The sequence below is a fragment of the Hesperophylax consimilis genome, chromosome 17 (assembly GCF_061612785.1).
Source record: "Hesperophylax consimilis isolate HC1 chromosome 17, BYU_Hcon_1.0, whole genome shotgun sequence".
NCBI lineage: Eukaryota > Metazoa > Arthropoda > Insecta > Trichoptera > Limnephilidae > Hesperophylax > Hesperophylax consimilis.
Genome location: NC_142852.1, coordinates 31019989 through 31035586, shown reverse-complemented (window position 1 = coordinate 31035586; position 15598 = coordinate 31019989). Strand labels below are relative to the sequence as shown.

The following is a 15598-nucleotide window of genomic DNA, read 5'->3' as shown; positions in this document are numbered from 1 at the left end:
TATCAAAAAAATTGCATCCTTGCGAGAGCTCTGAAGGGGTACCATCAGTACCTAAAACAGAGCGGGGAAGTGGAGGGCCTCCTCCAGATGTTCCCACTTACGTGAGAACTATCCAGTTACAAAAACTCAGTTAAATTACAGATAAAAATCTACAAATTACATAAATACAGGTAAAAAATTCAATTGAATACAGGTTACGTACAATAAAAAACAAAATCCGACCGCAAATTTCTTCCTTGAATATTGTATAGCGAAACGGGATCTTTAAGGGGACACCACCAGAATAATAAAAGTCCTACCTTGGTTATGGTGTCTCCAATGTTCCTCTTGGCCAGCACATAAAGAAACTCAAGGCGATAATGCACTTAACACTTTAAATGCAACCTTACAGCGGCGGTGTAGAAATTGTACTGGCCACGTACTGACGAACCTTTCGTCTCCTGGTGACAGGACATAATAGTTGAAAATATATCGGTATATATGCCCGAACACCCATCAATGAAATAGCCCCGCCCTACATCTCTGAACTATGCGTCCCGGAAAACACTGGTCTGAGGCAGTCAACTCTTAGATCAGCAACATCATCAGCTGTAGGCAGACTGATGGAACCTAAGCGCAAGCCAAATACTATGTTTGGTGATCGCGCTTTCGGAGTATCTGGGCCGAAGGCTTGGAATAAACTCCCTCCGGAACTAAGATCCATAATAATTCCAACAGAATTCAGGTCTAAACTAAAAACTTACCTTTTTAAGCTGTCCAGTTATATTCAATTTTCCAATTATGTCCTCAATCCTGTATCTAAATCTCAAGTGACCTACCAGGTAAGTATTGTACTGTATATTATCTCCATATATAGTTAGTAATAACATAGATCACTGTAGAAATGTATTATAAATTTGTACACGGCCCTTGAGGTGATTTTGCACAAAAAGGGCGCTATACAAGTCATCCAATTATTATAATAATAATTATTATTATGAAAGGTAGAAATACTGAATACTAAAATTGAAAGAATGCAGATCATGGTAATATAATTGCTTAGGGCGCCAGTTTCATAATGAAGATGAAACGAATTTATAATTACAATAGAAGTAAACCAATTTCAAATGAAATAGGAAACTAACAGTTTGAATTCATGTTGGTAAAATCTCACGCGCCGATGCTGAACGCCACTCTGCAAAGTTCCTTCCCTAGAACGTCAGAACACAAGCCTTGTCTCCAGAAAACTGATATTCATCTTGTCAAATAACGGGATGCTTAACCCTAGATAACTAATCGCTCGTCGAGGCGACGACGCGCTACTCGGCGAAATTTTAAATCACCGACTTCTCCCCTTTCCCCGACCTTGACTCTTTCATTACCTCCCTAATTTGAGTAAACAGTGCAGCACGTGACGCGATTGCGGCCACACGCATACTAGGACGTGCCCTATGACCATCTCGTCGTCCGCTGGACGAAACTGTAGTTATAAAAACAATTCCTATTTTTAAGGTACGTACATTCATATATTCTTATATTTATTGTTAATGTTGGCGAATATTCTACAATAGAAGCTCGGGTTCCATCTACGTCAGACGTGCCTAAAATTTGCTACCTGTGTCCATCCAAGGCCCGGAGGGTGACCAAACACCGTTGCACCAGATGTAGAGGGGCTATTTGTGGTCCACATAATATTGACATGTGTGGTCACTGTGTAGACTGATATTTTAATATTAATTTGTAATTAATTTGTTCATTATAAACCTTACTTTTGTGCCATGTAACAAGTTCCTATCTTAATTAAATATTTTTGATTTATTTCTAGTGTTTTATTGCGTAGTCCACTTGACGAAGTGTAGTTACAATGAATCAATGAAAACAGTTTAGTTATCTAGGGTTAATTATCCCGTTACAAAGTATAAATCTTTGCAAGTTTCAGAACAGCTTCGTAACCTTCACTGGCTCAAGTGCTCTGAAATAATCCAGTACAAATTCTGCTGGATGGTATTTAAATCCATCAATGAAATGGCCCCACTTAATTATTGGCCAAAACTAATTATTTGGGCAAGGAGACAATGTCTTCCAAAGAAATTAGAATCTTTGATGTCTTCCAATCCAAGTTATTTGTGTGGTCACTCTACAAGGGTGGGCCGAGTTATCTGTTCCTGGTAATATTATTACTGTTAAGTATGTATGTACAATAGTATGAAGATAGGCGCACCCACTGGGATTAGAATATGAAAATACATTTGGTCCAAAACTGTTTATATACAGGATTTTCCAATAATAGGTGTTATTTTGAATAGCCCGCTATTTCGGTAGATGTTACTTTTGAAGCTGTCATTTTTGACATTTGACAAGTAGAAACTACGTCAATAATAAAAATGGAACGATACACGCTTCAACAATGCATTGAAATTATTAAAATTCACTTGAGTGATGAGGCCATTTCCACCTCGGTGGCTTCATCAACAAGCGAAATTGTCGCATATGGGGCTCGGAAAACCCAAAAGTTATTGTTGAAAAGCCTCTCTATCCTCAACTCGTGACTGTTTGGTACGGTTTATGGTCCGGTGGAGTCATTGGACCTTACTTTTTCGAAAATGAGGCTGGAGCAACAGTTACGGTGAATGGATTGCGCTATCGAGAGATGATTAATGATTTTTTCTGGCCGGAACTGGATTGTATTGATCTGGACAACGTTTACTTTCAACAAGACGGCGCTACGTGCTACACAAGCAACGAAACCATTGATCTTTTACGATTGAATATCAAAATAACACCTCTTATTGGAAAACCCTGTGGTTATTTATTGATTTCCAGCTTACAAGTACCCGTCGGTGCCCGGGATTGTGAATATGGAAGTAATGCAGTTATTAGGTTGTGACTTCTAGTAAACTGGGTTTAATTTATAGTAAGGAGAAATATTTTCTCTAAATAGTATAAAATAAGGTAGCTATCCGCGTCTGTATGTTCTAGCGCTTAGTTCTTCTAAATTACGCTATGGATTTTGATGGGTATATAATTTAAAAACCACCTTAAAACGTTGAAATTTCGAAAAAAGTTAATTTTTCTTTTCTACTTTTAAAATCATGTAGAATCACCCCCAGTTAGTACACTTTACCACCGGACACTCTGTATTTTTTATTGAACACGTCATGTGCTTACGCTCAATTTTCGCCGTGCTTCCTCCGACTTATATTTTATCAAATTGATAGGAATACAAACCACCATAAGTATTTCCCCTGAATGGCTACTTATATGCAGAGAAATATAACATAGTCCTGCCTATCGGCTACTGCGGCGCACGACAGGTTAAAACGGTCACCATCTTTAACCGGAACCGGAACGTAACAAACAAATTTACAGAATGTCGAAATGCAAAATTAAGTCAACAAAACACATACAAAAACACAATATACACACATATTACTAAAAATAAACATAGTTACTTAAAATACACATATACAAATACATGCTAACTGTACAATAGAAACACATACATACTTACTTGTAATAACATATACATACATACTTACTAATAAATCACAAAATACAAATAAACATACCTACTTGTTTTAAATAATATATACATAAAAATACTTACTTATAAATCACAAAATACACATATACATACTTACATACAATGCACAATTTACTCATTTACATACTTAAATATTGTAGCTGTTCAATTTTGCCCTGCCACTAATTTTCAAACAACTGACAAGACCTCTCAGTTATCTATGTGACGTATGCTCTATGGCCCCTTCTAGAAGAGAGTTCCAGACAGAATTTCGAGAGCGGCGGCGGTTAGTACCAATCGGGCAGCCAGCTGGGAACGACGCGACTTGAGGGAAGACACGAGCGAGCGCTCCAGTTGACAGACTTCCGGGCAAGCGATGACGCAATCAGCTGGTAAAATTTATTCACTGGTCATTTTGCACCGCTTCTAAATTTAACAACGCTTTAAGTGTTGTTTGGCGCCCCTTCACTCGTTAACAGGTTAGATATTTTATGGTAACACACAATGTCACACTCAATCTTTTGCTATCAATTTTAATTCCACCCGTGCGCTCAGTACTTCGTTTTGACGCTCACCCCTGAGATGTAAACTAATTTTGTTGTTAAGTAGAGATCTCTTGCTCTTTACGATGTTGGAATAAATGTAATATTGAAATTCTTTTCTCTTTTATTTTACAATCGTAGGAAACCCGATGTTGGTTCCATTATAGCTGTGACAATGCCGGCCCAAACGTGGCTTATTAGCATTATCATTTCTGATTGTTACAATACAACACACAATATGCACATATATTTACATACTTGTGATACACAATATAAACACATGGTCGCACAATTCGCTAAACCTATAATTTTAGATTGCTGCCCTCTGTTAGAATCAAATTTGATCCGTCCGAATGCTAGCCGAGCGTCCTACTCACCAAGATATCTCAGGTTTTTTTTTTAATGTTTTTTACCGTACTAGTGTTCCGTCTTTCCAGAACCAGCATGTTATTGCATCCTTTAATTATTGTGTAATGTTGTGGGGTTGGATGAAGTGGAAGTGGAAGAAGATAGGCAAAGGGAAGCTTAGAAAGTACCTGCTTATTCAGATCTAGTCACTTAACAAAGCGAAAACCATTTCTACTCCAAGTGTTGTCTCACTAGGGCGATACTGTGAGTATCTGGCACGTTGGAACGTGGTGTAAATGCACTAGGTATAATTTCATTTCAATTGGGATTCGTACCCGTGATTTCTTGTCCTGGGCCAAGGAGCTAACGGCTCTGCCACGGAGTTTATCAAATCAAGTTGGTAGTATTGTTGAGGTAGCTCCAACAACGATCTTGGAGCAAAAATGGGATATAAAATACCTGACCAATATCATCAGATCATTATCTGGCGTTTGGTGGGGTGCTCACCCGACTTGCATGAAGTTGCTTTACAACGCACTTATTCGAAGCCATCTTGACTATGCCTGCCCACTTTTTAGTACTGCCTCAAAAAATGTACTTGATAAATTAGACAAAATTCAATCTAAATCTTTGCGAATTATAACTGGAGCGATGCAATCGTCACCCATCAATTCCCTTCAAGTAGAATGTTCTGATCCTCCTTTTTATTTAAGGCGTCAACTATTTGCTGACAAATTTGTTCTTCAATGTTTAAATTCTAAATGTCATCAGGTTATCCCCAGCGTCTCGTTGTTCATTGACTCAACCCATTCATCTACAATCAGAGCTTCAACTAAACCTCTTCCTGACATCTGTAAAAATTTTAAGTCTCTCTCAGAGCTTCACATTATCCAAAATGATCTACTTCCCCTATACAAATTAAAATATAGTCACCTCACCCTATCCCCAACAATAATAGAAGGGATCGGAATCTTTAAAAGTCATTCCAATCTCCCGGCCCGAACTGTCAATAATATGTTCAATGACATTATTTCATCTAAATGGCCCAACTTTTCTCTTGTATTTACTGATGGATCCAAATCTCCCGACTCTCCTAACTGTGGTATAGGTATTAACGTTTACCACAATAATTCTAATGACAGAATATTTCATTCAATTTCAAATCAATTTTCAATATTTTCAGCCGAGTGCATTGCAATAATAGAATCTCTCAAATATATAATCAAAAATAATTTTGAACATTCCCTCGTTCTCTCTGACTCTCTCAGTTCCCTCCAAAAACTTAAATCCAGTCCTCTTCTTCATCCTGATGATCACTTTGTATGCCTTATTCGAGAGATGATAGCCTCCATTCAAAGCTCTGGTAAAACTGTAACTCTGATTTGGATTCCTGGACATGTTGGTATCATGGGTAATGATATTGCGGATGCCTTGGCAAAACAAGGAGCGTCCAATCCTGTTGTTACCCTCGTAAACCACATTCCCCTATCTGACATTTTTTCCATCATCAAAGATAGATCCCGCAATGTTTGGTCGGATTATTGGCACATTGCTAGTCAATCCAAAGGAGCCTGCTATGCCTCAATACAAAGGACTATTCCATCAAAACCGTGGTTTCAGCAATTCCTTCATTTTTCCAAAAAAGAAATTTCTTCACTCATTCGAATGAGGATCGGACATTGTTCCGTTCCTTCCCATCTTTTTAAAATTCACGTTGTTGACTCCTCAGATTGTACATTCTGTGGTCTAGAAGTGGGAACTTTAGATCACATATTTTTTGGTTGTCCCTCTCTAAACAAATATCCTCTCTTCTATCAAGCCTTATCTAAAATTGCCTCCCCTCCATTCAACATCTCATCTCTTCTAAGTCTGAACTCGACTCCAATTTTCATTATAATTTTGAAATTTGCCAATTTAAATAAAATTAATATTTAAATTCACCTTTCATTTCTCAATAATTTTAAATGATGGCCAAGAACACCCTTGAAGGGTGAAAGCCAGAAATAATAAGAAAAAAAAAATCCCTGACCAGGACTGGAGGCAGTGGAGGTAGCAAATAGCAATAAGGCAATCTTTTTATTGAAAATACAATTTATTAAAAAAACATTCACATTATTTAGTCTATCAATACAATTCATTATTACTTTAGTAAATGTGTTCTTTTTGAGGATAGAGGGAGATACAACTATATTCCATGGATGAATAAATGTTTATTAGAATTTTCTAACACCCAAAAAGCAGGAAGCAAAACAAATAAAAATCTTTCTCTCTCTCTCTTTATCCTCTAAAAAATAGAAGTACGAGTAATAAGTTACCTCAGAGAAGTAAACAATAAAGTAGTTTTTAATAATTATTATTTAATATTTGTATTTTTTACAATAGATATACAATTTTGACATATTATACAGTTTTATAAAGGAAAATAAAATTAACCTTTCCTCACCATAAAAAGACGCGGCTCTTGTGTTTGGTGAGTGAACTCTAGCTCAATTATATAAAGTCATGTTAGTGAGAAATAGTAAAATATTGTAAAAAAATTATGAAAAATATAATATAAAAACACAAGATTTAACAATAACAGAAAAATTAGATATTTTCAATAATTACCGATTTGGTAGGTAATTTTTCAAATTAACTAAATTCTTGAATCATATATATCCATTCTAGAGCTGTACCATTTAAGGTATTTGTCTCATTCATAAACACAAATATAATGAAATCAGAGACAAGAAGAAAACATTCTAAACAGAATGACTATGACTATATACAGAATGGACTAGCCCCGGTTGTCTCTTCACTTCCTCCTGTTATAAAAGACAATCCCTTCACTTTAACTACAAATTTCTCAATGGAAAATATTTAATTATTTAAGATCAATTAACACTTACCCACCTTATACAATCTGTCACCTTTTAAAAAAATGTTACACATTTATTAATTGACAGTTGTTACATCCATGTAAACATACTGTCTTCCATGCAAAAATTAAATTAAATAGATACATTTGAATGACGAATTCAAAATTAATTAATATTAATATTTCAAATATAAATTCAAAAGTATTGAAATTGGTTTTTAAAAAATAAATATTTCTAATATAAAATTTCATACAGATATTACATAAACTATATAAAAGTATGTAATAATCATTGGTATACTTCATTAAACTAGAGAAGTATAATTAAATTATACAGAAAAGGAAATAATACTACCATAATAACAATAATATACGAACTTGATGGAAAAAATACATGCTCCAACAATATAAAGAAGGATTACAAATGGAATCATTTTAAATAGAAAAATTCATGCTCAAATCATATAAAGTATTATTACAAAACGGAATCATTTTAAACAAAAAAAAATACACGCTCTAATCATATAAAGTATGATTACAAATGGAATCATTTTAAATAGAAAAACATTTTCTTAAATAATATAAAGTATGATTACAAATGGAATCATTTTAAATAAAAAAAAATCATGATCAAATAATATAAAGTATGGTTAAAAATGGAATCATTTTAAATAGAAAAATACATTCTTAAATAATTTAAAGTATGGTTAGAAATGGAATCATTTCAAAAATAAGAAAATACATGCTCCAATAATATAAATTATGATTACAAATGGGATCATTTTAAATAGAAGAAATACATGCTCCGATAATATAAAGTATGAATACAAATGGAATCATTTTAAATTGAAAAATTCATGCTCAAATAATATAAAGTATTATTACAAAACTGAATCATTTTAAACAGAAGAAAATACATGCTCCAATAATATAAAGTATGATTACAAATGGAATCATTTTAAATAAAAAAAAATCATGCTCTAATAATATAAAGTATGAAAACAAATGGGATCATTTTAAATAGAAAAAATCATGCTCAAATCATATAAAGTATTGTCATTTTAAATAGAAAAACAAATTCTTAAATAATATAAAGTATGATTACAAATGGAATCATTTCAAATATAAGAAAATACATGCTTAAATAATATAAAGTATGATTACAAATGGAATCATTTCAAATATAAGAAAATACAAGCTTAAATAATATAAAGTATGATTACAAATGGGATCATTTTAAATAGAAAAAATACGTGCTCCAATAATACTCATTGTGTTGAGAAAACGGCATCATTTTAAACAGAAAAATCAGCCCGTAAAAAACTAGGTTTTTTTTAGCTTTAATACATAAATTTTCAAATGTTTTCGACTCTTTAAAAAATTTTTGACCGGGGTATTGAACTTTCTTACCCAGGAACTGAAGTATTTTAATGATAATTCCTATTTTGACAATCAGCAAATATCTAAATACTAATTTAAAAACGCAATGTTATTATGTAAAAAAAGATTATGTGTATTTTATTAATATTAAGTTGTTTAAAAATGCAATGGTATTTAGTAATAAAAAGGTTATTTGTATTTTATTAATATTAAGTTGTTAAAAAATGCAATAACATAACGTAACTGTAACGTTGTCCGAAACGTTGGCTAAAGAAGGAGTTAGCGCAACACGGCATAACACCCCAAAAACAAATAACAAAAATACTTTAGGCCGTGAAAATCTTAAATCATATTTGAATAAAAAGGTTATTTGTATATTATTAATAATAAGTTGTTTAATAATGCAATAGTTATGAAATAAGAATAGGTGCGATGAAAAAGAAAAGAGTTTACAAAATTTACTTTCGTATAGGGCAAAAATAAAATAATGCAATCTGGGATATAAAGATATAGACGTGAAGGTATTTAGAAAACAGTAGAATAATCCATGAGTTTTGTTTAAACTTTACAAAAAAAATTGTAGATAAACTAGGCGTCCATAATTTAGTAATGTAAAACACAATCATTATTAACATTTCACTTATGTGTTTAACTAGTTCTAATGACTTTTTCGATTAAGTACAGATGTTAGGAATGTATATATAGACAACAGAATATTTAATGAGTTTGGTTAAATTATTAAGTTATTAATTATTATTCGGCGAGATTACAACTTGAATAATTTGCAACATCGATAAATAATGACAACAGATTGACCCTTTTATATTTAATTCCAGTCCAAAAATATCACCACTCAAGAGTAACTCCCTATGTAATTCTGATGACTATAAAATTCAATTCTGATGAAAGCATAAATATAAATTCAAAATCCCTACAACATAAAACATAGCACACAATTATCGCTCAAATCCTATGGTGTAATATTTTTAATTTATTGGCCAATAGCATGCCTGAAAAACATCGCGTCTTAAAATATAGATATGAAATTAACAACCCAACTTGATGTAAACTTGCTGTACAAGCTTCTAAAGACGTACGCGAAACAAGCGAAGATCGTTAATTTTGTGGCAAAAGTGTTGTCGTAATTGGGTGGCTCAATTTTGTGTTTAAAAATGATTTAAAAAAATCAAAAGATAATTGATTAATTTAATATAATTTTCTAGGGGTGCTGTCAGCACCCCACGCATTTATTAACGTAAAAATGAATAATTTGTTTAGTTACGAGTCCGCGCGTCTCAGTACCTTCAAGTGACCTTTAAACCCGTCGACACGGGGAGGGAGGGGCAGTGTGGAGCGACCACTCGCAACTTGAGGACGTGTCAAACTTTGCGTGGGGTGGTCACGACACCCCGCGAGTTCTCGTGTTATACTTTTGCGGAGGTTACTTTATTAGGTTTGTTACGATAAATAAGAAAATTTTATTTGATTTGGTTAATTAACCCTTATACAGGGTGTATCGGCACTAACCCGACAAACTTTAACCAGCTATTCCTTAGCACATTTGGAGTGAAAAATGTTATGGGCACTTTGCTGTCCGGTAGCATTTTTTTTCAATTAAAAACAAAAAAAATAAAAATTTCCACACTACATCACTGTCATTGGCATTGCTTTTCGTGTTCAACAGCTGTTATAAGCAAGTATGTCAAAAAGCGTCTTCGCTCTTTCGCACACACTAAATAATAATAGTTAAAAATGAGACGAATGGTGCCGTGCCATTTCGTTGTGGTTGTAAAAGTGCGCCAATATAGGTACACACGTGCATTATTCAACGGAATTAAAATAAAATATTGCCAGATGGGTTTTCAAACTTTGACAAAGGTTAAAACAGTGGTGACATGTGGTGAAAATATGAATAATATTTTTTTATTAAAAAAAAACGTTACCGGACAGCAAAGTGCACATAAGATTTTTTACTCCAAATATGCTGAGGAATAGCTCGTTAAAGTTTGTCGGGTACGTGCCGATACACCCCGTATTTATGATTTTCAATGAGAAAGTTAATGTTAAAAATAAGAAGATGTTTTTTTTTATTCTTTGAGGAAAGATCTCAATATTATGACCAAAAAGGCTGATGATTACATTGTTTTGTAGAACAGTAATAAAGTTGATACATAAAATTTACGTTTTTTATTTACATACGTCATACAACACTAAATAATAAAATGCTGGTATAATTGGTTATAACTGATACTATATGTATAAAAATGTACTTTGAGTATGTGGGGTGGCCACAACACCCCGCGAGTGCTCACGAGGCTAAAAAGCGCGCGAGTGATCGAGGGTTAAGCAATATTCCAGAGACCTGAGTAGTTAATAAAGTGTCAAAATTATCTTATGAATTGACCAAAGCACCACTTTCAATGAGAGATTTCACTATCCGTAAATTGTGGTTACTCCCCGCTGTATATGTAACTATTTAAAAACTGCCGTCACTCTTTGCCATATGCAATACAGCTGCATCCTGCCATCCTGCATCCTGCCATCGCTATCTACGGAGCTGCATGTTTTTCATTAAGATATTTTTCGATCCATACATTTTTGTTACTTACCGCTATATCAAGTGCAGTCCGGTTGTCATTATCTCTAGAGTTGATATCAGCGCCATTTTCAACGAGAAATTTCACAATCGATAAATTGTTGTTACTCACTGCTATTTGAAGTGCAGTCCGGTTGTCACTATCTGTAGAATTGATATCAGCCCCATTTTCAATGAGATATTTCACTAGCGAAAATTTTGTTTTACTTACCGCTATATGTAACGCTGCCCTGCCGTCTTTACGCACAGAGTTAATCTCAGCGCCTTGGTTTTTAAGATATTTAATTATTGCTAAGCTGCCGTCACTTGCTGCTATATGCAATGCAGTCCTCCCATCATTATCTACAGAGTTGATCTGAGCGTCACGTTCAATGAGATTTTTAACGATCGATAAATTATCGTTACTTACCGCTATATGTAGTGCAGTCATGCCGTCTTTATCCTTAGAGTTGATTTCAGCACCTTTTTCAATTAGAAATTTCACTGCCGATAAATTGTCTTTACTTTTTGGCCCTCCCGCTGTATAATGTAGCGTTGTCCTACCGTTATTATCTAAAGAGTTGATCTGAGCGCCACTTTCAATGAGACATTTAACAATCGATAAATTATCGTTACTTACCGCTATATGTAGTGCAGTCATGCCGTCTTTATCCTTAGAGTTGATTTCAGCACCTTTTTCAATTAGATATTTCACTGCCAATAAATTTTCATCACCTTTCGGCCCTCCCGCTGCATAATGTAGCGTTGACCTACCGTTATTACCTATAGAGTTGATCTCGGCGTCACGTTCAATGAGAGGTCTCATTACCAATAAATTGTTTTTACTTGCCGCTATATGAAGTGCAGTCATATCGTCATTATCTTTAAATGTGATATTAGCAAATTTATTAATTAGATATTCCACTACCGATAAATTGTCCCTACCTGCAGCCGCATTATGTAGAGCTGTCCTGCCATTTTTACTTATAGAGTCAATCTCAGCGCCATGTTCAGAGAGATATTTCACTACCGATAAATTATTGTAAAATGCCGCCAAATGAAGTGCAGTTATATTGTCGTTATCTTTAGAGGTGACCTCAGCACCTTTTTCAATTAGATATTTCACTGCCGATAAATTGTTGTTAGTTACTGCTATATGTAGGGCTGTCCTGCCATCATTACCTTTAGAGTTGATCTTAGTCCCAATTTCAATGAGATATTCAACAACCAATTTGTGTTGACAGATCAGGCCACCGTCTGTAGTGAGTGGGCAGTCCAGTCGACAAGCCACATACATCAGAGCAGTCTTTCCTAGTTTACAGCGTGTATTAATGTCTGCGCCGTGCTCCACTAAGAACTTGACAACATTCAAGCGAGTGCTCTCAGCAGCTGTATGTAATGGAGTCTTCTTATATAAATCAAACTGTCCCAGCAATGCTGTAAAGAGAACAGATGTTTTCTCCTTGATTAGTTCAAGGACAGGGAGGTGGCCATCTAGCGCCGCGAGGTGAAGGGCAGTCATCATTTTGAGATCTTTATGTTTCATCGACACTAAACAGTATTGTTCGATGTTATTTAATTTAGATAAAATTTCTGTCACTCGATTATTATTTTCACGTAAAGCCTCTATGAAAGGAATAATTTGCGTTTGAACTTCTCCTACTCTGTTAACTACTGTATTTAAAACTTCTGAGTTGTCACCAAGTAAATGATTTAAAAGATCAACACAAGATTTAGAAACATTTTGATTAAACAAAAATGCGAATAAAATCTTTTCCTTTTTTTCACATGTTGCGATACAATTCAAAATATTTTCCGTTAGTCTGTTACATAATGAATCATCTTCAGTGTTACCACGGAAAGTCGGTTGATCCAATATATGCAGTGCTGTTGTATTGTTAACATCATATTGTGTAATGTACGAAACGAAGGCTTCCTGCGTACTAGCCATACCCAAACCACTGAGCAGCAAAGTGGCGATGTGCTCGTTCCTTTCTTGAAGGGCAATATGCAAAGCAGTTTGGTGTTCTTCATTTCTAAATATGGCATTTGATTCAATCCACAGTTTACTAATATGTGCAGCGTTTAATTTAAGTGTCTCTTTTGACATCTCAATTTCTCCTAATTCAAAATTGAGAAACATTCTGATAACCTTGCTGTCTGGTTGCAACAGTATTTTAGGCAGAAGTACGTCTTTAATTAGTTGATTCTTGAACGTGCTGTCTTTTATATAATTTTCTTTTTGATTGGCCCAATGAACGACCATCCATGCACAGAAATATTCTGCGTACGTTCGATGGACAAATTCAAATTTGCCGTTTTCCCTGGACTGTACCAAACCATATCTGTTAATTTCATTTAGTGACTTTTCCGAAATTTTGAAAAGTTTTTCATTTTCAAAATTTGAAAATAATATTTGAAAACCGAGATTGCCGTGTTTTTCGGCAATATCATCAAAAATTTCATTTTCTAGATATCTGTCGTCATGAATTCCTATTGATGTTTTTTCATTTTTATAAATATCATTTTTTAGTTTAATAAACTTTTTATACAGATTCGGAGCACTGATAATGTCGAATTTTTCATGTAAAAGTATATCCCGGGCCGTCGGATTAATTCGCGGCATGTACACTTCGGCTAGCATCCTTATGTGCAGGGGTACTCCGATGAAGCAGTCTATGTCTGACCTCAATACTTGCTTTGCCTGTTGGAGTAACTCTTCGGAATACACTCTGAGTCGCTTCTTCCATTCTTTTGTGAATCTCCCCAGCTCCACAGACAAACAGGATTGCCAAATCTTCACCAAAAAATCCACTTGTTGTTCGCTTTTGAGCTCATCAAAACACGTAGAGAATATATTTAATTTTTTTTCTAACGACTCTTTCAAATATTTGCGTACTGTTAAGAATATATGTACTGACGTTTTATTTTTCAAGAAAATTAGAAGCCTGACAACCTTTTCTTTAGCACTCTCTTTATCATCATTTAATTCATCAAAGCCGTTAAACATCAAAACAACCCGTTTAGAACGCGTCTCACTTTGTAATAAATACACTAACATCCCGTGAGAAAAATTGCCATCGGCATTAGTACTACACTCACTCAATATAAAATGTGCCACGTTTTCATCTGTGAACCTATCTGGTAATCTATCTAGATGGACTTGAAAGTTTTTCATTTCGATATATATGACCCATGCTGATTTAATGAGGCTTGACAAATACACCAGGGAAGTTGTTTTCCCCATCCCGGGCTCATCCGTTATGAGCACAAAGTTGCGTTCAGTTTTGCTCAGGGTTAGTTCGTCACAGGAGCTCATGGTCACACAATTACGCAGGCTTTCTACAGATCCATGAGAATATCGCCACTCAAAAACAAGTTTATCGTTTTCCTGGCTCTTCCAGAAATGAATATTTTTGGATGAATTTTTCCGAATTATCTCCATTTCTGCTTCTTCTGTGGTGGCAATCTGTATGTTTTCAGCGAACGTATTCCGTTCGCTCCAATTATCAAGTAAAGTTTCACCTGGTTTACTACATAGAACAAATAGGTCATTTTTAATTTTCGCGAAATTTTGCACATCAATGTGTACTCGGTGGAGAAACGTCCTTCGCAAATTAAAGTCTTTTTCAAATATTTGTTTGCAGGAGATTTTTTCCCCGGACACTTCAATTAGATAAATAGTATTATTTTGGTTAATTTTGCACGTATTCTTGAAGAAAATATCTGCATCTCCCTCGGCGAGGATAATCTCCTTCCTCTTGAGGGGCTTCCAGTCGGACCCAGTCTCCAGGTCCTCACGGCTCAACCCACTTATCACCACCAGGATGTTAGGATTTGAAGACTCAACAGAACGCAGGATCAAATCCTTACTAATGTCAACATTTAATTTAAAGAATGGAGGCTGTAAATCACTGAGAGCAGGACGCGTGTCCTTTAAATTGAGCATATAGTTTTCGTTAGTAACCAAATTATTTAAATGTTCTAAACTTAGGATCTGATTGATATCGTCGATAGAACAATCGTCCCCCAAGAACTGTCGGAAGCTAAAACCCTTTCCCCCAAAAAATATAACGTTATCTCTTTGAAATATTTTTTTCTGCGAGTCAAGCGTAAGATCCGTTAGATTAACGGCAGGTATGGTTTTAATTAATTCAAATGAGTTGGGTGTGTCTACTTTTTGTGACGTAAATAAAATAAGTTTCATCTGTTTATCACGTACATGATTAATCAATGTTGTGCGGTCCTCAAAAGTAATGGAGGAAGAAGTATTGTCTACTACCAACATGTATCCTTTTCCAATGGGCCAACCGTAAATTGGATAAAGCTTATGCATCTGGGGCCATCCCATAAACGAGTAATTACTTTCACTACAATACTCGATGATTCCTTCA

The 15598-nt window shown here is 34.7% G+C and overlaps 1 protein-coding gene across 1 annotated transcript in view; it reads left to right on the top strand.

The window, feature by feature from the left end:
* BNIP3 (BCL2 interacting protein 3) overlaps nucleotides 1-2413 on the top strand; it is a 104888-nt gene extending 102475 nt beyond the window's left edge. Inside the window, exon 7 of the transcript XR_016303540.1 lies at nucleotides 2270-2413. The gene's annotated coding sequence lies outside the window, so the exon portion shown is untranslated. The remainder of the gene's footprint in view (nucleotides 1-2269) is intronic.
* Nucleotides 2414-15598: the final 13185 nt, after the last annotated feature.